Source organism: Arvicanthis niloticus, chromosome 23 (genome assembly GCF_011762505.2).
Source record: "Arvicanthis niloticus isolate mArvNil1 chromosome 23, mArvNil1.pat.X, whole genome shotgun sequence".
NCBI lineage: Eukaryota > Metazoa > Chordata > Mammalia > Rodentia > Muridae > Arvicanthis > Arvicanthis niloticus.
Genome location: NC_133430.1, coordinates 18,393,641 through 18,412,076, shown reverse-complemented (window position 1 = coordinate 18,412,076; position 18,436 = coordinate 18,393,641). Strand labels below are relative to the sequence as shown.

Sequence of the window (18,436 nt, the reverse complement as noted above, 5' to 3'; positions counted from 1 at the left end):
GGAAATCCACACCCTTTCTTACTCTCCCTCATTAGAAAACAAATAGGCATCTAGGAAAAAAAGTAAGATAAAAACAAACAAAGAAACCAGAATAAGATAAAATAAACAAACAGGATAAAAAAGAGCTAAAGAAAAGGCACAAGGAATATACATAGGCGTGCGCACGTGCCACACACACACACACACACACACACACACACACTTATACACCCAGAAATCCCATAAAACCACAAAACCAGAAACCATAACGTATAAGAAAAAAACCTGTAAGGCCCAAAACAAAACAAAAGACTGCACAGATAAAGCATTATGAGATAAACAAAGCAAAAAAAAAAAAAAAAAAAAAAAAAAAAAAAAAAAAAAAAAAAATCTGAACCCAAAAGAAGCAAAACCAAAACCCCTCTAAGATGGCAGTAATTTGTTTGTGGTGATCTTGACTCTTGCCTTCTGTGAATGCACGGCTGTGAGAGAAAGCCCCACGAAAGCAAGTCAAAAAGACCAGAGTAAGAAACCATCTGTTGTGGTTTACCCGGGTGATGTATGCTGCTGTTTCATGACTGACCCTTCTATTGACCAGCCTACCCATCTGCCCAGCTAGCCATGAATCTGCCCACATCACCTTATAGTTTACACGTGGGCTGCTGGGAAATGCCAGTGTGGTATGGATGTGTCATCCGTGCCTTTTCACTACTGTTAGGAATGAGAAAAGGGTTGGGAAATATTCTTATTCTCTCCTCTCTCCATCCACAGCCCTGTTACATGCAACTCATGAGTCAAAGGAGGCAGAGGAAAATGTTCAGCTGTTAGCTTAATGAAATAATAGCACAGCACAGAACGCCTTTGGATAAAAGGAACTCATATTACATGAATGTTTTACAGTGTCCTCAAAACCTGTTCAGCCTCAAGAAAAACACTTTCATTAACTTTTGTCAAAAGATGATTGGACAGAGTGGAGACATGGTTGAACTGGCTAACTCTCTGCTGAGCAAGCATGAACACCTGGATCCCTAGCAACCATGTAAAAAGAAAAAGTCAGGTTGGGGAGAAGGGTAGAACAGGTAGATCTGGGGGTTCGCTGGCAGCCAGTCTAAGAAACAGAGCTCCAGGTTCAGGGAAGAAGCTCCATCTCAAAAGCAAGGTGGTGAGTAATTGAGGATCACATGTTAAGGACCGACGGCGGGCTTTGTCCTTCATGTACATGCACTACACCACACTACATGACACAACAAGACACTCAGTCCACGATATGACACAACAGTGCACTCACTCACACACACCACACTATGGTCACACACAGTTCACTGCACTACACTCACACAAACACACAGAGGGAGGGAGGGAAAGAGAGAGAAACATGGTTATTTTCCAAGCTACTTGTCACTTTGAAACTACTCCTCTGTTCCTTGGTTCGTTCCTCCTGAGTACCTGCTACATAGTAACAGATACATTTAACAGGGCTATACTGTATATTCTATCATAAACAATCCCCTTGACAACAAAAACCACTAAACAATTACAACTTTTCCGAGCCTCACATTAGCTAATGGTGCAATAGCTTTTCTATTCTCGCCATGAACATCTACTGCATCCACCAATCAATCAAAGGGAAAAACCACACGGCTGTATCAACATAGGCAGAAGAGCATCCCATCACATCACGTGTATTCATAGGGGTTCCCTTAACCTGATCAATATTATCGGCCCTGCCCCTCTCTTCCCTGAAAAAAATGAAACAAAGCACAGAACACTACAATAAACATCACATCTAATATGAAATACTAAAGCCTTCTCCTCCCTGCTAAGACAGGGAAGAAACAAGCATATGTACTAATCCCAACGTAGGAGGTTCTAGCCAGTGCAACAAGAAGAGCAAGTCAATGATGTGAAGAACTGGTACAGACAAAAGCTACTGTTCAAAGATGACACTGCTGTATACCTAAGAAGCACGCTATCACAATTCCTAAGATAAAACCAGAATTGATAAGCTAATTTAATATTATAAACTAAATGTCCTCCATCTTTAGGTTGAACCTCTAACCCCTATGGCAGCCTTTGGAGGAAGGCCTTTGGGAATTAATTAGGTAATGAGGGTGGGGCCTTATGGGATGAATGTCCTTATGAGAACAGGAAAAAGGGATCCTCTCCCCTATGAGCACATACTAAGGGAGGGCCACATAAGCCCTTAGCAGGAAGGCAGCCATCTTGGACCCAAGAAGAGAACCAGACTGTGAGGGCAACAGATCTTAAACTTTCTAGCCACAGAACTGGGCAAAGATGCACTCCCTGGTAAAGTCACCCAGTCTGAGGTTCTTGTTGGAGTAGTCACAACAGGCTAAGACTTCCAGTAATGTTGCTATATAAAACCAGCATATAAAAACCAATGAGAATTTATATAAACTAGCAAGACATTTAAAATATTAGTATATTTGTATATTTATATGATACAACATGCAGAAAAACTTACATTAAAACAACAAAACAGTAAGAACAATTAGAGAAAATCTTAGAAAAGGAAGCACAGACCTCATCCACTGGAATATTCCAGTTTTAAATTGGTGTAGGTAACTGATTAAATAGAAAATCAACAACAAAACTGCAGAAAAATTTGTTTTGTGTTCCACTTTATTTTTTGGTGGAAACTGAAGATTCATAAAGCAGAATAGTGGGCTGAAAATGCTGCTAAGGCATCAGACATTAGGATTGGCTTCTGTAATGAGAATATGGTCTTAACACATCAGTGTGTTAGAATAGAGTCCAGGAAAGAGCTTGTAACACTGGCTGCAACCTGGAGACCACTTGGAGGCCACTTTACACACCCCCATTATGAAGAACACTTTATGTCACCACAATCTAAGTATTTAACTATTAATAATACCTTTCAAATATCTTCACAGCAAGTTCCACACCAGTTTTTATCCAAATTTTGAGGTCACATGGCCTAGTCTAGCTGATATGTAAGGTTAAAGGCATCATATTTATGTTAGGCAAAGACTTCTAACATAAGACTACAAAAAAGTATTAATCATTTAATGGTAAGTTGGATTTCACTGTAAAAGTCCCTTTGTCTTTAAAAGAAAGTGCTAAGAAAATGAAAAAAATCATAAATTAAAAGTTGTATATGGTTTAACTAATTGTTTAAATAAAAATCTTTTATAACTCAGGACTGAAAAAAAATAATTCAAATAGTAGGCGAGGCTTAAATAAACACAGATATGGGCAAGAATAAAAGTCAACTGTTGAAGTCTTTAGTTGTTTACCGAGCACATATTTAAAAGTACCAGGCGGTATCACTACCTGCCTGTTAGAAAGGACTAAAAACCCAACACTACCAAGACAACATGGATCAGCATTGGTGCTTTGTTAATGAGCATGCAGCGGGACACCCACCACAGAACAGTTCTCTAGGAAAGTAGGTCTGAGGTGTCCACAACACAATAGAACTATACACAAAACGATGTGTATCTGGGGTAAGTTTACTGATTAGCTCAATTCAGGAATTCAGCAACTGGGCAATATACATCTATTCCAAAACACATATTATGTGCATGCATGAATGTGTGTGTGTGTGTGTGTATATATATATATATATATATATATATATATATATATATATATATATCTTCCCAATATATTTAAAACATATATCTCACTCGACTCAAAAGAACTGAAAATAAACATCATACAGAGATCCTAACCAACTACCAATACCACCATTATTCACAAATGACTCAAATTGGCAATGATACAAATGTCCACCAACTAGTGAATGTATACACTGTGATCACCCATCCATCCTGCAACAAATGCTATGCAGTAACTGGAAGGAACTAATCACTGACCTGTGTGACCATATGTATGAATCCCAAATGCACAGACAGCAGCCTGATGCAAAATATGACAATGATGTGACATGATTTGGGACATTCTGGGAAGGGCTATAGCATAGAGACAAAACTCTGAACAGTGATGCCAGAGGCTGGGAGTCCAGTCAGGAACTGAAAGAGACAGAATACTCAACGTTGTAGCCCTGGTTATACAACTGGATACATTTATCAAACCCACAAAGTATTTAACACCTAGTAACAGAGACTCTCACCACATGCAAATTATATGTCATAAACTCAATTCCAAAATAATGGCGCCAAAAGCTGAAAGTTGTTTTTAAAATTACAGCAGAATGAAATCAATATGTGAAGATAATACAAATGTGATTTCAACTAAGGATGTAAAACTTCATGTTGTTGAGGAATTGTTCTTACAACTTTCCTACATTTTCCAAGAAAAATTTTGAGTGTCGAATCATTACAGTGTTTGGATTCTACTAGACAAACATAAAACTTGATATTTCATTTTAAAGGTCAGCATTTATACTATACTGAAAGCATATTTAAACCTACTTTGAAAAGTCGTAGTTATCCATCTGAAAACACCTGTGGAAGTACACAGTATACAAGAATCCCTCCCAGGAAATACAAAGACTGCACAGCTGACAGACTTGAGCCAAGGCTGGCTTGCAGCGTATCTAGACTCTCCACACCAATATCTGGGGCAGGCAGGCTAGCAGGTATGCAGGCAGGCAGGGTTCCTTCAGCCAAAAGCAATCCACCACACAAAAGTGCTTTTATAACTATTCTCGCTGTCTGTGAGTGTCACAAGGTAGAAAAGACTTGAAAGCATTGCCCAAGCTAAAGTCTTACACAAGAAAGCTGATCAGAGTAGGAGCACAATGTTGAATGGCTGGATCCACCTCCCCGGGAGACTAAATAAGTGTGGAATTAGCATCCAGTGAAGCTGCATATAGCAATGAAAAGGAAGGAATATAAGCTACGTGTATACATACAGAAGAGTCTCAAATGTCATGCGGAGTGAGAAAACCAACATTCTGTTATACACAAAGCACTGCCATCCCTGTCACATTTGAATACACACTGTATTAGCTGGGGTTCTCTAGAGTCACGGAACTTGTAGAATGAGTGTCTGTCTGTCTGTCTCTCTCTCTGGAATATGTATGTGCACACACACACACACATACACACACACACACACACACATACACACACACATCTGGAATTTTGAAATGATTTAGGCTGCAGTCCAACTACTCTAACAATGGCTAGCTGTGAATGAAAAAGTTCAATGATCAAGAAGTTTCTCAGTCCCACCAGGCTAGGTGTCTCAGCTGGCCTTCTGTATATGCTAAAATACTGAAGAAATAAGCTCCAGTGCCAGCGAAGAAATGAATGTGCTAGCAAGCAGGCAACAAACCAAACCAAACCCCCAAGTCCCAAATCCAAAAACTTTTCTTCTTCTTCCATTATCCTTATATAGGCTTCAGCAGAAGGTGTGGCCCAGATTAAAGGGGTGTCTTCTTGCCTTGAGATTTGGATCAAGATGCACCCTCCAGTTCTGGTTTGTAGTTCATTCCAGATACAGTCAAGTTGACATCCAAGAATAGCCATCACACACGCTAAAGAAGATAATGGAGTTTGTGGGTAAATACCAGTCCAGAAATACTACAATGTCCACAAGATTCATAAACATGGCGATATGAACTACAAGTTTTCTATGCAGAGGGGAAAGGGAGTCAAAAAATCCCATGGATTTATAGCCATGTGTGTACTGTTTACTTCCTTATGACTTTGAAATGAATAAGTCTAATGCTAGATGGTGCTGCACAGCTGAAATGCAGTGGCACTGGGTACATTTTTTCTGAATTTAAAGTATTTACAATGGACCCCAAAAGATTAAAGCCTGCAGATATTTGGCAGGAGCTGTGACTTGCTGCATTTTTGATGACTTACCACAAATACACAATACTTAATATCAAAAGAAATAAAAATGTAAGCCTAAAATGGGTATACCTATCATTACTTTCTAGTTAGTGACCAGAAGCTAAAGCGAAGATCAGTCTGCTCCCTTTAAGCCTCAATCTGAGGAAAATCTCATAGACTCAACAGCCAGTTGCTCTGCAACTTTATCCATCCACTCAACAATAACTAAACAGCCATGTATTTTGGCTAACCGGGACGTTGAAAGGCCATCACTAGAAAGCAGGCAAGTCTGCCCCTTTTATGCATCTTTATAGTTAAGCTTGAGAGGCAGACAACAAAGAAAAAGAGCCTCTCCAGGATATGAGAAGTGTGACCAATGACAGGAAACTGGGCAGTGGGGAACTGTTGGGGGAGGGGCAGGGTAAAGACATTAGGTAGAGACGGCGATATGCAATGTAATTAGAACTACACGTGCAGGAATCTCAATGAAACAAAAGGCGGCAAATGTCTCACCTAGTCACACCCAATATGTACACCATGAGTGGGCGGTAGACATCACAAGTGGACAGTATGGATATTATGAGTGGACAGTATGGACATCACTAGTGGACAGTATGGACATCATGAGTGGACAGTATGGACATCACTAGTGGACAGCATGGACATCATGAGTGGACAGTATGGACATGACCTCAGTCACAAGTTTGCTAAGCCTACAGAGAGGACATTCACCACCTTGCACTAGTTTGACATTTGAGAATTTTTTTCTTTAAGTTAAAACAAGAAACAACTTTTTTTCTACTTAAGGTCACATAGTGTGGGGTAGCTAAGGTTTTATACTGAACTGACATAGGGAAGAAAGGGAAACAATAAAATGGCAAGGAATCCTTAAGAAATCTACTGAAAAACATCAGAAAAAAGTAAGCCTTTTCTAACATATGTACCAAGCATTTAGGAAAGACAACAGACTGTAAATATATCCTTGTGAACAGGTGTTACGGAATAAAGAGAGCAAACAGGCAGGGATCAAAAAAGCAGGTGACTGTGAATGGTAAAAATATTATTACAGCAAGACATTAAACATCTGTATCATATTTCAGCACATGTGTTAACGCTCTGACTTTTCTTGAAGCCATAATGTATTTTCTTGGGAATGGATATACTACATAGTGGATCCTTTCATCTCGATGGGGACAAAAGACCCAAACACACACTCACGGAGAGGCGAGCTTCTGCTAAGAAGTTCCATCTCAGATGGTATAGGAGCGTGGAAACACTACACTCCCTGAAGTCACTGTCTAATACAGTGGGCTAGACGACTCAGCCAAGGCAATGGTTAGAATTCCAAGGAAGGAAGTGAAATAGAAAAGGCTCCAGCTGGTGACTAAATGTTTGTCTCTCTGAAAGTCCTAAGTTGAAAACTAAGCACGAGAGCAATGGCAAACTAAGCACGAGAGCAATGGCCCTGAAGGCAGGCCTTCGAAATACCATTGGGTCAATGGATTCTGAGTGCCCAAAAGGTGCAGAGACTGAGAGTTCTCTCCTTCATCCAGTTGATGACACAGCTGTCATTGGAGGATCAGAAACTGAAGATTCTTGTTCTTATCTGCAGTCTTCAGAGGGTGAAAACAAAACTAACAAAACCAGCCTCTGCTGTTGATACGCTACTCAGTTTATGGCAAATTTTTTTTTCTGAGACCTAGTCTTGTGTATCTAAGCACAGTCTCAGATTCACTGGGTGGCCAAGGATGGCCTTGAGTCTCTCATCGTCCTGTCTCCATCTCCTGAGTATATGAGTCACCATGCCTAACTCTATGAGACGATACTGGGGATTGAACTCAGGGGCTTTGTGCTCTACTGACTGAGCTACACCATCAGCCCAGTTCCTGGCATTTTTGATTCAGAAGCCTAAATATATAAAGATAGCAGACTTCATCTTCTCTTGATAAACCGTGGTGCCAGGATTGATACCGTCTCTGTGCATAGTCATAATGGCTACACTTCAGAGAAAGACCAAAAGGAAATGCAGACCAGACAACTATTCTGTAAGGAAAACAAATGCTGACTCCCTAACCTAGAAACACAAAGGCTGAGAAAAGCCTCTGAGATCAGGCAGGGTTTGCATAGGATAATGAGGGTGATTTCCCAAATCTGAAAATTAATAGCCATGAAACAACACTGAAGATTAAAAGAGGCTAAAGAAAGTCAATTTCCTCTAATCAGTTTTTGTACAAATGTATAAAGCATATTATCTGCGAGGTGAGACAACATGAAAATAATTCTTTACAAAACCAATAAAGCATTTGATAAGATAATGGATTCTGAAGCCAGACTGAGTTTTAATCCTGTTTTATTTTTTGCTAGTTGTCAAACCTTGGCCATGTTTTTTTAGTCTTTCTGGCCTCAGCTCATTGGTGACCTGGCTGTCTTGAAGACCACATGCGTAAAGAGCCCAAACACCGCTCGATACGTGTTCCTGGTTTGAGAACTTTCACCCTCTTCCTGGTTTGTTTTTATCTTATATTATTACTATCATTATTACTTTAGATGCCCTTTTGTTTTCTGTAAGATAGAAAAAGAAAAAGTGTGAATATGGTGGGGGAAATGGGGAAGATCTGGGAAGAGTTGGGGGAGGAGAATTATATTCAGAATATACTATATGAAAAAAATCTATTTTGGGCTAACATCCGCTTATCAGTGAGTAAATACAATGTGTGCTCTTTTGTGATTGGGTTAACTCACTCAGGATGATAATTTCTAGTTCCATCCATTTACCTAAGAATTTCTCAAATTCATTATTTTTAATAGCTGAGTAATACTCCATTGTGTAAATGTACCACATTTTTTGAATCCATCCCTCTGTTGAGGGACATCTGGGTTCTTTCCAGCTTCTGGCTATTATAAATAAGGCTGCTATGAACATAGTGGAGCATATGCCCAAAAGCTTGGAATAGCGAAGACTCAACTCACAGACCACATGAAGCTCATGAAGAAGGAAGACCAAGTGGGGATGCCTCAGTCCTACTTAGAAGGAGTAACAAAAATACTCAAGGGAGCGAATATGGAAACAAAACATGGGACAGAAACTAAAGGAGGGGCCATCTGGAGACCACTCCACCTGGGTATCCATCCCATGTCTAAGCTAGACACTGATGTGGATGGCTGGAAGTGCATGCTGACAAGAACATGATATAGCTGTCTCCTTAGAGGTCTGCCAGAGACTGACACATTCAGAGGACGATGCACACAGCTAATCACTGATATGATTAAGGGTTTCCCAATGGAGAAGTTAGAGAGAAGACTGAAGGAGCAGAAGGGGTTTGTGACCCCATGAGGAGAGCAACAATACCAATCAACCAAAGCTCCCCAGGGTCTAAACCACCAGCGTGGGAGCACATAGGGAGGGACCCATGACTCCAGCTGTATATTTAGGGGAGGATGATGGCCTTGTTGGGCATAGGTGGGAGAGGAGATTCTTGGTCCCATGAAGGACAAACACAGAGTCGGGGGGAATGTGAGGGTGGGGAGGGGGGAGTAGGGGCGAGGGGTAGGTGGGGGCACAGCCTCATAGAAGCATGAGGAGGGGGGATGGGATAGGAGGTTTCTGGGTGGTGGGGGGAAGTGGGGTAAGGGGATAAAATCTGAAATGTAAATATAATACCCAATAAAATAAAAGAAAAAGAAAAAAATCTATTTTGAACTAAAAAAATCTTTTAAACCCTCATTCATGTGTACAAGAGCCGTCTGTTACACATGACTACTACTGTGCTCAAAGACTGGCTCTGGATGGTGTGATGGTTTGTATATGCTTGCCCCAAGGAATAGCACTGTTGGGAGGTGTGGCCTGGTTGGAGTAGGTGTGGCCTTGTATGTGTGGGCTTTAACACCCTTGTCCTAGCTGCCTGTGAGCCAATATTCTGCTAGCAGCCTTCAGATGGAGATGTAGAACTCTCAGCTCCTCCTGTACCATGCCTGCCTGGATGCTGCCATGTTCCTGCCTTGATGATAATGGACTGAACCTCTGAACCTGTAAGCCAGCCCCAGTTAAATGTTGTCCTTATAAGAGTTGCCTTGGCCATAGTGTCTGTTTACAGCAGTAAAACCCTAACTAAGACAAATGGCATCTGGGAATTTGATTTTTAGGGGGGGTCCCACAACTCGCTCTAAAGAGTGGGTCACTATGTCTTTTTACTATCTGTGTTGAAAACTTGCTTTTCTCTGAGAGGGTAGAAAGTTGGTACATGCTAGACATACCATTTCTTCAGGGTGGCTATAATACAAACCCTGGACACTGAGTCTCCAGTGAGTTGCTCTTAGCAACATCTCAGAATGTTGCAGTAACTTGATGCCACTTAAGTGGCCTTCATCCCATGAGCCGTTCCCTCTGCTGACTGTGGCCCTTATCTCTTGGTTTCTGTAAATCATAAGGATGACCATGTGCTGTGTCCTGGGAATCCTCTGAATCATGGAGAACTGGTACTTTGTGAGAGTCCACCGGGACACAGAAAATCAGCCGCTTTGTCCTGGGTTTAACTGCAGTTACAGTAGCTGTTATGTGAGTTACATAAGGTGGTACTTAGGTATAACAACTTGATGAAATAACTGTAGTTATATCGGATGATCCATAAGTTATATCAGCAATGAAATTGGAGTCCAGTGATACACTCACTAAATTATCTCAGTTTCCTGGTATTCTGCTTTTATTTTATAAAAAAATAAATATTTAGCTTATATCTTCTAAATAATAAGCAATATAAACACACTAAGTGGTTAAAACTCTTTATGTCTTCATATAAATAGCAATAAAAAGTATAACTCAAGTAATTCTGAAGTTTAGAATTACTGAACTTCAGAAATTCATCATTAATTTTATAGATTTTTTGTATGTCTTAGAAATAAGTGATTATTAGACTTATTAAAAATTGAAAAAGATTAGTCTACTCAAATAAATCAGTATTTGAAAACTAGAATTTTTGAAAAGAGTGTTTGGAGGGAAATAATAATAATTTCTGTGGCTGTCTGGTTTGGGATATTCAGATAAATTCTCTCACTGAAAAGACAAAAAATTTCAGGCTAAGGCCCTAGATCAAAAGCCACTTGAAGCCCTGAGGAGGTAAAAAGACAGTGGACACTCTAGGCCAAATTCTCAGAGCAGATGGAGCCCAAAGAGGTGAGCACTTCCGGGTTAGCTCTAGTCCACTTCTGTACTGGGGGCGCCGGCCTGTATTGTGCATTTAACCTTTGGTTTGGCCAGTAATTCAGATCCAGGACTTGCTTAGATAAACTGTTTCATGGGACAGATTTCCCACATCAGACCCAAACCCAAAGGTTACCTAGACATTCCCCTGTTGCTGAGAAAAGTAGGAAAACCCTAAAACATGATGGCCCATGCTTGAGAGGAGGCCATGGGGTGACCTTGTGAGACTGGTACTCTGGATCTAAGCAAACCTAAGAGGGATCAAGGCTTGATCTGTACGCCTGCTTTAACATGATACTCTGACAGTGTTCCCATTCTTCGGGGAAAACACATCACCCTAGGGGGATTTCTTCACCCTGGGTCCCTGGAAGTCTCCATCAGTGACTTTTCAAGGCCAGTGAGAATTAAATGTAAATTAGGGTCTACAGGGGAACAAGTCGCCATGAGCAGGAGCCAGCAGACCTAAGTGGACTTCAAGTAGAATTTCTATGCTTAAAAATAAATAACTTCGCTTCCTTTCCGATCCGCCATCATTGGTGGAGCCGCCGCCACGATGCAGATTTTTGTGAAGACCCTTATGGGGAAGACCATCACGCTCGAGGTTGAACCCTCGGACACCATTGAAAATGTCAAGGCCGAGATCCAGGATAAGGAAGGAATTCCTCCTGATCAGCAGAGGTTGACCTTTGCTGGCAAGCAGCTGGAAGACGGCCGTACTTTATCTGACTACAACATTCAAAAGGAGTCTACCCTTCATCTTGTGTTGAGACTTCGTGGTGGTGCTAAGAAGTCTTACAACACTCCCAAGAAGGATAAGCATAAGAGGAAGAAGGTTAAGTTGGCTGTGCTGAAATATTATAAGGTGGATGAAAATGGCAAACTTCGTCGAGAGTGTCCTTCTGATGAGTGTGGTGCTGGAGTTTTCATGGGTAGCCACTTTGACAGGCATTACTGTGGCAAGTGTTGTCTGACTTACTGCTTCAACAAACCAGAAGACAAATAGTTGTGTATGGTCTAATAAAAAGAAGGAACTGAAAAATAATAAATAAATAACTTCAAATACCTTAAATATGAAGAAACCATAAAATGTGATGTTAGTAAAAACCTTTGTACTTTTAATTCTCTTACAAACACTGCAGAGTCTGCTGGTGCCGAGCACCTATAATCTTGGCACTTAGAATGCAGTGGCACACGTGTGCACAGGCACGGCACGGCACGGCACGGCACGGCACGGCACGCATGCGCACGCATACATAAGAACAGTTTTCACTACTGTCATTCATTTTATTAAAATGAGCCAAAAATTTAAAAATAAAAATGTTTCATCTAAACATCTAATCTGGTAATCAGCATTTTAACCACAATTAGGTATTAAATTTTATGATGTGCTTTTTCTATATCTATTTTATGATGTGCTTTTTCTATATCTGTTGAGATATCCTTTCTTTAATCTGTTAATCTGGTAATGTCAATTTATATTTTATGTTTTTTGTAGAAATTTAATTGGGTCATACTATTAATTTTTTATACTTAGTAATATTTATTCTGTTACTGTTTACTTAGAATAGTTTGTGTATGTATTTATGCATACGTGTGACTATGTCAATCAACAAGATGGAGCCATATTTTTCTTTCTTTTTTTGTTCTTTTGTTGTTCTTGTTCTTTTTTTTTTTGTATTTGTTTGTTTTGGTAAAAGGGTTATAATGTCCTTATATATAGTGAATTAGTAAACTCCCTTCTTTATTTTATGCAAATTTTGATATAAAATATTACCTCGAAATTTTTTTAACTAGTCTTTTTTTATTGGATATTTTATTTATTTACAGTACAGATGTCATCCCCTTTCCCCATTTCCCCTCCCTAGGACCCCCATCCCATCCCTCCTCCTCTTTTATGCTTTTATACCGTTTTGATTACATCCATTTACTAAGGTCAGTTCTAGGTTGAGGGTCTAGCAATACAATAGATGCAAATAGTCAAGGAACAAGCAAGACAATAAACACAAATAGTCAAAGAAAAAGCAAGGCAATAAACCCAATTATGTGAACACTCCTGTGATCACTGTTTCTAAGGGCTTATCAGGATGACCAAAGTTTCTAAGCCTATTTCCCTGTCCTAGCCCAATGTCATTTGTAAGCACACAAAATCAGAAATTATTTGCTTTTAAGATGCATAATTTTCTGCTTTTTAAAAAACAAATTTCCTCTATAATATCTCAAACTCCATGTGCATATGTGTTTCTGCCACCATATATGTGTGGAGGTCAGAGGTCAAGTAGTGGGAATTGGCTCTCTCCTTTCCCCAAATGGATCATCAGGATTGAACTTGGTCAGACTTGGTAGCATGGGTCTTTACCTCTAAGTAATGGCACTTTGTCTTCTGGTGTAGATGTCAACTAATGACATGCCTATAGCTATGATAAAATGAAGTGACAAATGTTTCAATCTTTCCTTAGTTTTCAGAGCAAGACACAACTATCACTGAAAGGTCTAGACAGTGCAGTAAGTCAAGCAAAAGAAATCTAAGACATAAGGATTATTGGGAATGGGGCTGGAGAGACTGTGCAGCAGTTAAGAGCATTGGCTGCTCTTCTAGAGGACCCAGGTTCCATTCCCAGCACTCACATGGCAGCTCACAACCATCTGTAACTCCAATTCCAGGGAGTGAGACTCCCTCTTCTGGTTTCCTAGGGTACCACATGTATGTGGTACACAGACATACATGCAGGCAAAATATCCCATACACATAAAATAAAAATAAATATTTTTTCAAAAGAAAATACTATTTCACCCTGACATCATCTTTGCAGAAATAATTTTAGCAATCTACAGATAAACTGACAAGGTTGTTAGATATAAGATCAATATAGAGAATCAATTCTACTTTTATGTAAAGTTACAAGCAGTTTAAAAGCATTAATTTCTAAAATCTACCATTTTACAACAACCAAAATATACCACGTAGGAATTAAACCCAATAAATGGGGAAAATCCTGCCTAGAATAAAGAGTTACAGTTAAATGTATAGACTCAACAATTCCTAAGTACCTTGGGTTAAAATCCTGCCTCTGCTACTTGCTAGCTGTCTGACTTTAAGTGACTCAATTAACCTTTGAGTACCTTAGCTGTCTATATGTGCTATCTTATACTAATGGGATCTGTGCAGCTAGCTTGCTGTAATGACTGAACACAGAGCAGGAGAACGTGGCCTGGCACATAGGGAACTGTATGTGAAAGCCACAGTGACCATGAAGGTGGTAGGCGAGGGCAAGGCCAACAGCAAAAGCATCTCAGAAGGCATAAGACACCAGAGTAAGTGGAGATTGTGCCAGTGGATAAGAGGAAAATAGCATCACTTAAGATATCAGTTCTCTAGAAACTGATCACAAATGCAACAGTAATTAAAGTGTATTAAGTATGAGTCAAGTTTTAGGTTCTACTTCCCACCCAATGCTGGGGCTGAACTTGGACTTGGGGTCTTGTCTTTTGGGTCCTTAAAGAGTTAGTTCTAGGGCTTACATGGAAATGCAAATAACCAACAGACTGCTTAAGGAGAAAATGAAGGAGGGAGACTTCCACACTGACAGGAAGATGCTACCAGGACAGTGACACTGAGGCAGGGAGAGATCAAATGACAAGTGGGACAGAACAGAAAAAATAAGAACAAAGCCAAAATGCTGTGATAGCAGACAAAAGAGGATTGCCTGCCTGTTTCTCAATAGAAAATATTGGTCACTCACACAGAAAAGTGCAAAGTCAGATTCCTATGTAGTGTTCCCTAATCAAAACCGGATTCTATCCCCGCCTGATACCCCTCCTCCACCCCGCAAGCACAGCAGCCATGAGGTCTGCCCTGTCCTCTCAAAGCCCTACCTTCCTTCCGGTCCACATCTCTGCTCGAAATAGAAGATGGGCATCCCACTCCCCAGCCCACAGCTCTGCCTGCCTTCCATAGGACAACCAGACAGGAGTCTAGCATAACTGTCCTCTGAGAGGCTCTGCATAGCAGCTGACCAAAACAGATGCAGACACCCACAGACAAACAATGGAGGAAGCAGGGACTCATGGAAGAGTTGGGGGAAGAACTGAAGGCCCAGAAGAGGATAGGAACTCCACAGGAAGACCAATAGAGTCAACTAACCTGGACTCTTGGAGGTTCCCAGAGATTGAACCACCAACCAAAGAGCATACACGGGCTCGATCAAGCCCCCTGCCCTTACACATATGTAGCAGATGTGCAGCTTGGTCTTCATGTGGGTCCCCCAACAATTGGAGTAGGGGCTGTTTCTTAGGCTGTTGCCTGTCTGTGGAATCCATTCCCCAATTAGGCTGCCTTCTCTGGCCTCAGTGGGAAAGGATGGACCTAACTCTGCAGAGGTGTGACGTGCCAGGGTAAGGGGATGGGGGCGGAGGGAGGGGAACACCCTCTCAGAGGAAAAAGGAAGGGGAGATGGGGGAGAAACTCTATGAGGGGGGCAGTGATCGGGATGTAAAATGAATTAAAAAAATAAATAAAAACAATACTAGAAGAGTAAATTTTTAAATTTTATTAAAAATACAGGTAACATCTTCCTGGGCTCTACCAAGATGAGTGATTCGAACTATGGACTGGATTCACACAACCAGGAATGTTTTTACTTATCTCACAGGATATCAAGAGGACAGTGAGAAGAGAAGCCAGGAACTAGGAGACGCTATCTAGATGCTAAGTAAAAACAATCTATAGCAGGAATGTATATAAAGAACATGTTGGTATCTATAGAAAATCAATGGAAAAAGGCTATGGCTACACAGTTTCATACAAGAGACCTGTAAGCATGGGAGACACAATGGCGAATGCCATTGGTCAGGGAGAGCCAATCAGGCCCACCTGAGATCAGACAGCCCACCTGATGGGAAAGAACAGGGAGTCTGACAATGCCGAGAGCTGGAGGGGGCGTGAGGTCAGCAGAATCTCAACAGCTGCCGGAGGAAGTGTGCACTGGTGTCAACGGCTGCAAATGGCATTCTAATTGTAATACTTTGGCATTACCTGAGTAAACATTTCCACACCTGGTAACAACCATTTCACTCCTGAGTACACTTTAGGAGTGCTGCTTATGGGTGTGTGCCAGGGTGATACGCTCATACAGGATTACTGGTCCTTCCACAAGCAAACACTAGTGGACCAAAATACCTAACACCTATCAACACAAGATAAGCCAACAGTGATAAATGTATGATGAGATGCTATACATATTTAAAATGGCTGAATTATATATAAAACAGATAAATCCTGGGAACATCATCGAGCCAAAAAAAGGGCAGCTGACAAGACTCCATATGTTTGATTTTTTATAGACTGGAAGGTTAAACGTGAGGAAGACAGACAGGCATATATGTACATTCATGTCAGGTTGCCATCACAGGAATAATAAACGTTCAGTTCAGGGGAGTGGTTCCTGGGGGAAAGAAGGAGATGGGACAGAGGAGTGTGTGGGTATATGAGAGTTTGGTATTTTACGTCTTGGGTTAAATATACTAATTTTATTGTTAACTTCACTAACTTAAATACAAACAGTCATGCATGGAACATTATATTTAAAAATTAACTGCACGCATTTACAAATTTACATTTAGTTGCAATCTGATTCAAAGTGTTGCACCATAGTTTTAATTTATGCAAACTGTTAGTGTGCCACTTTGGAATAATTTATCATAACATTTAACTTATTTATACAACCTGTTGGAAAGACTAGCATGTAAATACCGTTGCATCTGAGGAAGGAAAGCAGTATACATTATTTCCATAAAGCTAATTTAGGAAAGTATCATAAACAGTTCCTTTAGTACTAGGAACAAAATCATTCCATAAACCAAAGCCAAATGCACTCAAAGCTACCGCCAAAAAAAAATCACCTAACTATAGTAATTTACCCCAATTTTAAGGAGACAGAAATGAGCTATGACTCTGCAATCTATTGTAATACAAAACACATTCTATGCTGGGGGCTAAGGTACTTCTGTTCCAATACTTCAAAGTATGTTTTGCTGGTTAGTTTCTGTCAACTTAACACAATCCTAGACATATCTGGGCAGAGGGGAATCTCAACTGAAGAATCTTCTCCATCAGATTGCATGCATGCGGGAACATTTACTTGACTAACAATTAATTCGGAAAGGACATACACTGTAGTCCTGAGGAGGCCACAGAGAGCAGGTCAGTAAGCAGCATTCCTCTGTGGTCTCTGGTTCTGTTCCTGCCTCCAGGTTCCTGTCCTGCCTTAGTTCCTGCCTTCCTTTCCCTGAATGATGGACTGGAATAAGGATGTATAAGCTAAATAAGCCCTTTCTTTCCAAGTTGCTTTTGGTTATGATCTTTATCACAGCCATAGAAAGCAAATTGAAATACTTGTGATTACCAATGGATCATTTAATTTCATACACATATAGTTAGAGATAATATAACATGTTCTTTAAAGTTATTTTTATTGGTGAAGGTCTATGAACCTAAAAGAAAAATCTTATGAAGACTCAGCAAAAGTATGATACAATCTGTCCTGTAGGTACCATCATATGCAATTCAGTACACAAATGGACCAGATATGATAATGTTCACAAGCTCTGAAAGAGAAGGAAGTGTCCATACAGTATGTTTTACCTTACTATGAGCTACAGTAACGAAATGTTTGAGGCTAGGGAATTTATTAAGAGGTTTTTTTTTTTTTTTTTGGTTTGTGATTGAAGTGGACATAGGGTCCAAACAGAAGGGCACTGGAAGCCTAGTGGGGGATGCCTGTTGGCACCACAACGTGACAGTGACACATCAGAAAGGAAAACAGCTACAGGCTGAAGAGAACAGCCTGTCAGGCGGCCTCGCTTTAAATAGCCTGCTTTTTCAAGAATGAATTCGAATCTATGAGATCAATCTATTTTAAAAGAACAGCATCAACTCAGTCGTGAGTTTTATCAGCTTTCATTAGGCCCCACTTCTTAAAGGTCTCACCCCCTAAACAACCCTGCCATGAAGAACAAGCCTTCGGTACACGAACCTGTCCATTCATACTCTGATAGGTCACAGCACAGTACCATCACAATATTGGATGACTGCGGGAAAGGTGTGCTTAGTGTTCAAACAGTAGGCAGATTTGCTCTTTGGTTGCAGGTATTCTGTGGGCCAGCCTTTTCATGCAACAATATTAAGGCAAAAACCATCACTTAAGTACCAAGAATAAGATTCTATAATGTAAAAGAAAATGACCATGGTGTAAAGCTTGAAGAAGGACTTCTCAAGTGGGCTAACGTAGGGGTAACAATCAGTAATTGTTCAAAGATAATGTAAGTGCAGGCAGAACATCCCAAGGTGGATTCTATTGGTACTTTCAAGTGGCACTACACACATTCTTTACATAATCCTAGATTCTGAACATGCCAAATGGTCTGTGTGTCCTCTCTTTTTCCCAGGTTCTAACATTCTAGAAAAACACAT

General features: G+C 40.4%; 1 protein-coding gene and 1 pseudogene across 1 annotated transcript in view; one reads left to right on the top strand and one right to left on the bottom strand.

The window, feature by feature from the left end:
• Efcab11 (EF-hand calcium binding domain 11) overlaps nt 1–18,436 on the bottom strand; it is a 163,443-nt gene that overhangs the window by 82,533 nt on the left and 62,474 nt on the right. The gene's annotated exons all lie outside the window — the stretch shown is intronic.
• On the top strand, nt 11,485–12,001 carry LOC143436630 (ubiquitin-ribosomal protein eS31 fusion protein pseudogene; annotated as a pseudogene).